The 10000-nt window shown below is 40.7% G+C and overlaps 1 protein-coding gene across 1 annotated transcript in view; it reads left to right on the forward strand.

Moving 5' to 3' along the window:
• LOC110001993 (phosphoinositide 3-kinase regulatory subunit 6) overlaps positions 1-10000 on the forward strand; it is a 35249-nt gene that overhangs the window by 952 nt on the left and 24297 nt on the right. The gene's annotated exons all lie outside the window — the stretch shown is intronic.

Raw genomic sequence — 10000 nt, forward strand, 5'->3', positions numbered from 1 at the left:
AAACCGAGGGGGCGTCCAAAACGGCCGTGAGGGTGTGCCTACCTTCTCTGGTCCAAACAAATCCAGAGCATTCAGGAGCAGAATCTAAAGTTAGAAGGAGGACATACTGGCTGCTGCATTGTTGTCAGAGAAGCCAGCACTTCAACATAGCATGTTTCCTTAATGTCTGATCTTATAGTGAGGTATCTTTATCATAGGGCTGGAAAATATATCGAGTTTTTAAGATATATCGATATATTTTCAAACAAGATATAGGGTCAGACGATATCGTTAATATGGATATAGTTTATGTTGCATTAAAATAACGTTACAGAGGTGCCAGGTCATCTTATTCTCATCTCACTGATGATGACTGACTGTCTGTCCCTCTTCACCCTGCTCCTCCTCTCTCTCTCTCTCTTTTATTGTAGTTAAGGAACATTTTTATTTTATAATATTACTTTTTAAATTTACAAACAGGTAGTTTATTTTCCCATGTGTTTTCACTCTTCATAAAATACATATCGATATATATCGAGTATCGCCATTCAGCTAATCAATATCAAGATATGAGTTTTGGTCCATATCGCCCAGCCCTACTTTAACATTTAATTCAGTAGATTTCTCACTGATTGGACTTTTAATTATGTGACTGTAGTGTATTTAGACCATCAATAGAAACCCTGTGAAAACATATCAACCATCCAGTGTTTGTCAAAAACGTAATAAAGATCACAGTTATCCTTTTATCTGACATTTTAAAAAAAGGCCTTTGGGTAAATGGGAGTCACATTTACAGAGTCAGAGTTCATCATAACCTTCATGCTCTGTCAAAACGACATCAATTGACTGATGGATGGACAGGGCTGTGACTCGTGGTGCCGCTCCCATCCATGTGAGATAACATCTCGAGACTGTGACCTTTAAATAAAACAAACGCCTTTCAGTCCTCCATAAAAAGTCAGCCACTTCAGAGCAAAGTTGGACAAATGTGTGTAGCCTGAAGGCATCTTCAAGTTGGAGAAGAATCCTATAGGTTCAAAGTGATGCCAGTGCTTGAACCATCAGATGCAAGAGAGTGGACTGACGTGCTATCAAACGCCACTTTAGAGTAAACAAACATGATGGTCAATTAAGCTAAATGTGGCTAGCTGTTAGCTGGTACATCTATTACGGTTGGATGGAGGCTTTCACACCATACGTTGTGAATGCAGGCAGATGAAGCTATCTGCTACCTTCATATAAATTGATGCCAATTTCAGTGGTGAAAAAAACTGAGTTTTTATTTTTTTTGATCCTTTATTCACTTGTTTCTATTTCTTTTCCTGCTCTTACCTTCTTATTGCTGTTATCTTTTTATTTGCTTTTATCTCTTTTAGTTTCTTTCATCTTTTTAAATCTTTGCTCCTCTTGGTCTCAGCTCGTGTTGTTGGGTTCTTGTGTTGCCTGGGTTCTTATGATGGTTCTTGTGATGGTCGGGTTATATATGTCTGGTTGTGTATCGTGCACTATGGGTTCTTTTCTGTTGAATTGTATTTAATTATTTTTAGTATTTTGTATTTGTTATGTTCTTGCTGTTGTTTATGTTTTTCTGTGTTTGGTTTAGTTTGCTTTGTTCTTGCTGTTTGTCAAAGCACTTTGTAAACCTGTGTTTTTAAAAGGTGCTATATAAATAAAGTTATTATTATTATTTTGTTTTTTTATGAGTTTGGACTGAAGAACCTGGGCCGCCTGCTTGGAGGCCTTCAGTCACTGTACACGGGCCCCATGCACGCCTAAATCTGAGCTGAATCTCAGCTAAGACTTTGAAGTAGTTCTTACTGCTACAGGGGGAAGCTCAATAACCCCTTTTGTAGTCCTTCTCCCCCCGGGGTGTTGACTAAGGACTACAGTTTGTACGTAAGCATGGTCACACAGACTCGAACATGACTCTAGGCTGTGATGACACGTGTCTTGTGGGACCCATCTGAGGCTTTGATTATCTTAACTCTGTCAGATGATCTAAATAACTGAAGCTATTACTCAGTCTACATGATGCCTGAAAACAAAGAGTTCATACTGAAGGATTGACATCATGACACAGCGTAGTGTCGTCAGCGCAGCGAGCATCAGTCAGGACTTTGGACATTGATACACTGTCTGAAGGACATTTACTTCTTTGTGTAATTGTGTCTCCTCTGCTCTCACTGCCTCTGCACTCCAACTGATTAAAAGAGAACGTAATTTTTGCATCTTTATGAGAAATGCTAAAGGCCTTGAGAAACATCAGAACATGCCAACCAGTGGATGTGGATTTGATTAGACCACTGCTTCTCTCTCTCTCTTGAGGATGAAATGAAGATCTGCAGTTTTTTTAAAGTTTGGTACTACTTTGTATTGAGCATTTTGCTCAATACATCTTGAGTTGTTTAGCAATTTTTGGTAAGAAACAAGAAGTTACCAATTGTTGCTCAGGACTTGTATTTTTGTTGTTGTGGTATTGAAACGGGAATCGATACGTTTGAATTTTATTATTATTCTACCAAGAGTTTATTGTTACAACCATAGACTGTAAATATAAAGGGATGAAGCCTGAGGGATGTCACCCATCTGTTACCGCAGGGGGCTGTGGAGTCCCGTAGACGGCAGCGCTCGCCATGTTGAAAATCCTGTCCCAACCTAACTTTCATTCAACCTTACGACAGGCTGAGAGCTGGAGCTGAGGCGGGTTTTAAGCCTCTTGATGAACCGTTATCTCGCGCCCACCTCTCATACAGGTCAGCCTCGCGCCTATATATCATTATAAGATCAAACGATTGCGTTATATAAAAATTCACACCCGTACAGTGTGTGCCCATGAGGACAATAACTAATCACATCTGTGTGTTGTTTTTAACCAGGCTGTAAACATGTTAATCTCTGCTGTAAAAACTGGCTTTTTTGAATGGTTGTGTATGTGACTTCCTGTGCTTCTGCAGTCAGCCTCTAATGGACACTCGAGGAACTGCAGGTTTTTGCACTTCTGCATTGGCTTCACTTTTGAACATTTGAGGTTTCGGCTTGGTTACAACTTTAGTTTACAGAGCATAAAAAGCATTCGGCTTTCAAGAAAAGGAATCTGAAACTTCGGGAACGAGGTAACCCTCAAAGTCATTTTTAAGGCACACATTTCCTGTTTCAGCTCTGAGACGTTGCCGCCCTTGCTGCTTGTTAGAAGTACATTTAAGATCTTTAGAAAACAAACTTTAGGATGCCGACTTCACAACCTCCAAACGGTTTGTTGACTTAAGGATGAGTAGTAAATATTTTGCAGATTAATCACTTATTTTAACCATCACTAGTGAGCTTTGTTTCAGCATCTCTAGGCTATTCTATTTCATTCAGATGTTGTCCTTAAGTGTCGGGCTCTCGTCAACCCATGTAATTGTTGAATTTTCCAGTTAAACTCTACTTAAATGACAACCTTGCCCGGAGTTATTACAACTCTCTCATAATTGGCCACGCAGCAGCTCCTAGAATGCAGACAGCCGCAGACTGCCTTCAGTTTGTGGCGCCGCCCTCCTGTTTTGTCCTGCGAGGGGGAGAAGAAATCAAAACGGGTGTGCCTGTGGGCTCCCTGGAAAGCTTCACGGGGATATTTTATGCCATTGATGTCGTGTGTCAGTGGATCTATTTGTGTCTGTAAACTTTTGTTTGTGACGCACTTTGTACATCCTGTGCTTGAAGCAGTAAGATCATTTTAGAGCCAGTGACCTCATTTAACCTCCTTTGAGCTCCTTGTTATGCTCACCACAGTGCCTTAAAATAAGTGTAAGCCGAAGTAAGTCGAGGTCGAAATCAAAGTAAGGAGTGAGCGACAGTTTGTTTAAAGGGGACATATTATGAAAAATCCACTTTAACAGTGTTTCTGAACATATATTTGGGTAACCTGAGTGTCTACTGACCCACAAAATGTGAAATAAACCCATCCAGTCCTTTGTTTGTGGTCTGCATAAGTCTTACAACACAGAGAAACCCCCCCCCCCCCCCTCCCCTGATATCTCCACAGATGGACTCCACTACCAGCCTAGAGCAAAACTTTTGAGCAGGTCCGCCATTTTTATTCTTGCTACAGAAGAGTGATGTCTACTGGGAAAACTCGGGGGGGGGGGGGGGGGGTCATTGCATTTAAAGAGACACACACACCAAAACGGAGCGTTCTGAGAGAGCTGGTTTATACAGGGTCACAAACCTCCTCTGGTGCTTGATTCATGTTATATTCTGACCAAAGCACAGCACAGATGTTTCATTTAGACCACAGGGGACTGTTTGAAAAGGTGGAGAAGGGGGATAATATGTCCTCTTTAAGATTCAAAGGATCATGCAATTGACAATTCATTGTGTTCATGTACAGCCCATGTTGTCTTTTTAAAGAACAGTCTTGCAAACCACAAGGCATTTTCATGTGAAACACTAGAGAGAAGAGAAGTTTGTGCCTGAAAAGGTTGTAAAAATACATAAATACTTTCAATCAGACGTGTTTAAACCAATAAATCGCTGATATTTCAATGAGCGACGAACGTTTAAAAACACAAATTCAGGGACTGTATTCATGACACTTTCTTCTACAGAGAGTTTCTCCTAGTGACGAAACTAGATTCTAAATTCTTAGAATCAGGACATTTTCCAGGAATTAAGACTAGATCCTGCTAAAGATGAAAGTTATTCACAAAGCCCTTGAGGGAGCTCCTGAGGTGACAAACTGTGAGGAGGAGTTAGGAGGACTTTGAAGAGTTTCTCAAGCAGACGAGAACAAAAGGGGGAAAAGATGTAGAAATAAGAGAACGGTTCTTTAAACACTGACTGACAGTAAGTTGATTAAAACTGAACCATGTCCCTCTTTTATATCAATTAGATTATCTATAAAAACAAGCAGCATGATACATATAGTGAGAAAACAAATCTAACCATCAGCATGTGACAAGCTGCAGGCATTTAGAGTCTGTAATATATCTACTGACTGAGATGATAAAGGTACCTTACTATCTGATCAGACATTAAGGAAACATGCTATGTTGAAGTGCTGGCTTCTCTGACAACAATGCAGCAGCCAGTGTGTCCTCCTTCTAACTTTAGATTCTGCTCCTGAATGCTCTGGATTTGTTTGGACCAGAGAAGGTAGGCGCTTTTAAGGCGACCCCCACAAGGCCGTTTTGGACGTCCCTCGGTTTGTCAGATAGGAGAGCAGTTATCAGGTCAACAGGTGTTGCAGTGATGGAAGCTGGCAAGAGAAGTGGTTCAGATAGAAGTGATTGTACCCGACCTAAAAAGCCTCTGCATGTTTCTAATAAGCTCCACGAGCAGAAACGTGCTCAAACTAGGATCAATATTGGAGATGCTTTTGAAAAATGGAGAGAGGTTAGAACACAGAAAGGTTTACAGACCCATGCAGAGCTGGATAAACACTGAAGCTTCAGAGTCCACCACATGGCAACCTAGAGAGGAGGGAGACAGCTCTCTACAATGTTTTAAATATTGACCGCAGTACCCATTTTAAACACTAGCTGTCAGAGTTACATACTGCTCCTTTAATAGATGAGAGTCTTAATTGCACAAAAATTGAGTTGCCCATAGGACTTGTATTTTTACTACTAGAACAGTATGGACGTTTAAAATTCTGTTATTGTGACAATCCAAGTGTCTAAACACGATTATCTATTTGAATAAAGAAATGCACGGCGTCTTTCTTATTCTCTGTCACAGACTCACCCTGAGATCAAAGCAAAGCAACACACCGAAGACCACAATGAACTAGTTTTTTGATTGCTCTCTGTAAGTGGCTTGTTGTTCATATGAAGAAATCAATCACTAAGTGTTCTAGTTACAGTCCTTTGCCTGAAGCCACAGCTGTCTATTGCAACACTGCGCTCTTTGTTTATTGAATTAGTCCTTCATCAAAAATGACAACGTAGCATGTCATGCATTTATGACCTATCACTATTCCAAAACGCTAATGTAACAATCTACAGTAAGTGATCAGGATGTAGTGCAAGACTCAATAAACACAGAATAGCCACAATAGATTGGCTTTTAATGTTTGTTTAAGGAAGAATGTGCAACTTTTTGATCCAGTAGATATCGCCTTGAGCACCAGCATGAAACCAAAACAAACTGCTGTTTGGCCACGCCTCCTCTCTCCTCCAGAGACACACCTCCAACCCCTCTACACTCACGCTCACATGAAGGAGTTATCAATAAGAAAGCACCATAATTAAGCACCATTAAGCAGCACAAGCGGTGGACAAAATTGTCCTTTGCCCGAGCTGCAATCACCTGTGTCCTGCATTGTTGTGTTAGCATGCTAATGTTAGCGCTCTTTAGTTAGCTCGTAGCTTCATTTTGAACATGAAGCGACACAGAATGAGCGTGATCTAAAAACTCTTACTAACATCCAAATAATCAGTGAGTATGTTCTTCTTCTTCTCTCTAGTTCTTGACTAAAACAGCTTTTATACACAAGGGGAGGAGCCGGCCGTCCCGTCCATGTAAACACGGCTCTGACAACAACACAGACAGCGGGACTCGAGCTTCTCCCTCATTGTAGACAGTCATGACTCAGAGAGACATTTAAAAAGGGAAATAGTTGATTCCTGCTGTATTTATGTTAGGTGTTGCATGTGTCGTTACTTGCACAGAGTTTGTGTGCAAGTTTAAATAGTGTCATCTGTGTTTGTGAGCCATCGTGCATCTGAATAGTATTCGTTCAAAACTCTGAATCTGAGGCTTTTATTTTCACATTCAAACCCACTGACACATCGTCAACTGACCCCTAATGGACCTAATGACCCGGTTCTCACCATCAGACCCCACAGAAGGGACCATAAAACACACAGGCACACACAGACACACCTTCTTGGGAAACCCCTTTTTATCGCTACCTCTTCCTATCTGTCTTCCTCTTGCCTGATGGATTTAGCACGCCATGCCTGACAGCGTAAATCTTCACCCCGTCCCATCAGACCCTCGACACCCGCCCTGTCAGCTTTGTCTTTTTTTTTAACAGATTTATATCTGTGTGTTTGTTGCAGGTTTTTAAGAGTTATTTTGTACTGGTTTTGACTGCACTTGGGAGGCAGGTTTACACACACACACACACACACACACACACACACACACACACACACACACACACACACACTCAGTCCACTGGCCCAAGAGGACTTCCTCATATTGTCCTGCATGTTGATACAGGAAATCACCGTGATTGATATCCCCCTGCTGCTCTCACTGAATTAACCGTTGACTGTTTTAAGGTTTCTTTGCAACATTTTGTGTTTGAGCACTCTGTTTTCAATCAATCATTGAAGCTTTATTTATACAGCACCTTTCATACAAATTCAGTGCAATTCAAAGTGCTTTACAGTGACTGAAAAAACAATAAATAAATAAACATAAAATAGTGACAAAACATGGTACAAACAAAAATGGAAATAGGGGTTTTAAACAAGTTTTGAATTTGAGTTGGATAAATTATCTAAATGCTAAAATATCGTCATCCTGACTTGTATAATCCAACTACCAAAAAGCTGGCCTCAAATATTGTTATTTCAGTTCAAATAATGTCGCTCTAAGCAGATGTCTATGCCAATTTGACCCGCAGCAGGACTTCATGACTCCTGCGGTGGTGCTTATACTGTAACATGATTTATGGTAAAGTGAGTTGATGTTAATTGGCTGAGAAAGAAGTAAACAGGATTACATAATGCACCTTTTCAGAGGCATTTTGTATTCTGCAGCTTATCATACATTGATATGTACTGTCATATGACTGTCCTGCAATATGAAGCAGTCATCGCAGGAGGAGAAAACTCCTAAACCTTATCTTATCGTAGGATGACCGTGTGATTCCCACCCCTGGTTTTAACAATTTCTCTTTTCAGAATTCAGTTTAATATTAAGGTTGTCAATATCTTTTGGCTTTTTGCCTTTATTTTTTGTGATAGGACAGCAGTACATTGTGGAGCTAGAGAGAGTGGGGAATGACATGCAGGAGAGGAGCCACAGGTGGAATTTGAAACTGTTCAGGCCGCTTGGAGGGTTTTGCCTACATGGGGCGCGGCCTAACCGTTAGACCATCTGTGCCTCGTCAAAATCTGAAATACTTCCATCCTGTTGATACCACAGGTTTTGAAACAACACATTCTCAGTGAGTTTAATGATCGATAGCATTGTAGGTTTCAAAGCTTTAAAAAATAAATCAGATTTCTGTCACATGTTTACACAACGCTGCTGCAACATAAAGAAATAGAGCTCAGTCTAAACTGCAGAAATAAATTGTATTTGTGCAATTTAGACATTGTGTGCAGGAGTTTGCATGCATTTTCTGTAAGTTAAAACAAGACATTTGGTGTGTAGGACTGTCTTTGTTGCTCTTGGTATCAAAACCGATATCAACATCATTGAATTTTTACTAGGATCATACTTAAGTTTAAAACTGTTTGGATGTTTTAAAGCTCAAAGGTAAACTCTTAATGCTCCATGGAAAGACAAATTAATTCATTAAGGTTCTCTCGTCTCTCCACATTTTCACAGTCCCGTACAAGGGAGAGAAAGCGCTCTGCATAAACTTAAGTTCAGGTTTTTCTCGCTGTAAGCAAACAGCATAAAGAACAATGGCGGCGCTCTTAGCTTCTGGCTGGAAGTAAGAGACATTGAGGCCCATCTGTACAAATAGACCCCATGCTATCCTGCGCTGGGGATTTCCATTAAAGACACACACACACACACACACACACACACACACACACACACACACACACACACACGTACACACGTACACTCAAAGAAACCCACCCCTCCACTGCAACACCTCGGCACCACCTCCTCTCTCTCTCTTGCTCTTGTGAACGCACTTCCACACATCGCCGTCAGGTCCTTCCTGTTGCCTAAGACGTCTGCAGCGCGCCTGAACGGAAACGAGTGCTCCTGTTTTCTGTTTTGCAGCATTGTTTGAAAACTTCAGCTGCTCGCCGCGACACACGGCGGCGGCTGCCCGCATGCATAGCGGAGGTGTAGTTAGAAAGGTTTGGTAGTCGAAACAGTCATGGAGAAAGTTTAAACGCCTTACTGGCATACAGGGACTTTGCACTTTTTATAGCTTTTCAGCTTGAGCTCTGTTAGAACATTTCGGAGTCATGGGACACTTGTTACTGTAACGGCTAAAGAAACAATGTGTGCTAATCAAGGAATTCCTGGCAATAATGAAAAACTTGTTAGGAATGTTAAGATCACTCTGATTTATGACATTTGGAGTTTTGGTCACATATTTAAGATAACAAGCTGCAGTGTTTGCAACACCATGACAACACAGTGTGTTGATAGTGACAGTTTTTGCGTCTTTGGTTCTTTGTGCATCTGCAGCGTTGAATGCACTTTTGTGTTTCTGCAGTATTTCACATCCTTACACACATCAGCTCGATTCATTTTCTACAATCCCCTTTTTGTTGAGCCCGACCGATTAATCGACCAGCCGATAATACCGGCCGATATTAGCGTATCAAGTGACTATTGGTATTGACTAATTTTATGGCAAGATATGCGCCGATATGACTAGATTTATTCACCAGTCAAATGGACTTTAATTGGAGTTTCATTATGTTACACTAGCAGTTCTCTTTCACCAGCAGAGGGTGCTATATGGATTTCACTCTCCAGAGCGTTGAGCGGTGATGCAAGAGTAAATGACTTGTCTTCATGATAAAGTGTTTGATAACTGCATTTGAGGGATCAACACAATAAATATAACAAAAGATTAAAGAAAGATATCGGCTAATATGTTGGTATCTCAATTTGTTCTCCTAAATATCGGTATCTGCCCCAAAAATCGGTATCGGTTGCTACTTTTTTGTAATAACCACTTATGATCAAAAGTTAGTTTTCTAAACACAAAAAAAAGAAAAACTTGTGTTCTTGAGAATTGTGCCTGAATTGTACTGATTGTTTCAACTAATGTGTACAAACTACAAATATGATTTGACTTACAGTGAAGTCGACGACCTCCACG

This window comes from Labrus bergylta, chromosome 1 (assembly GCF_963930695.1).
Source record: "Labrus bergylta chromosome 1, fLabBer1.1, whole genome shotgun sequence".
Taxonomy (NCBI): Eukaryota; Metazoa; Chordata; class Actinopteri; order Labriformes; family Labridae; genus Labrus; species Labrus bergylta.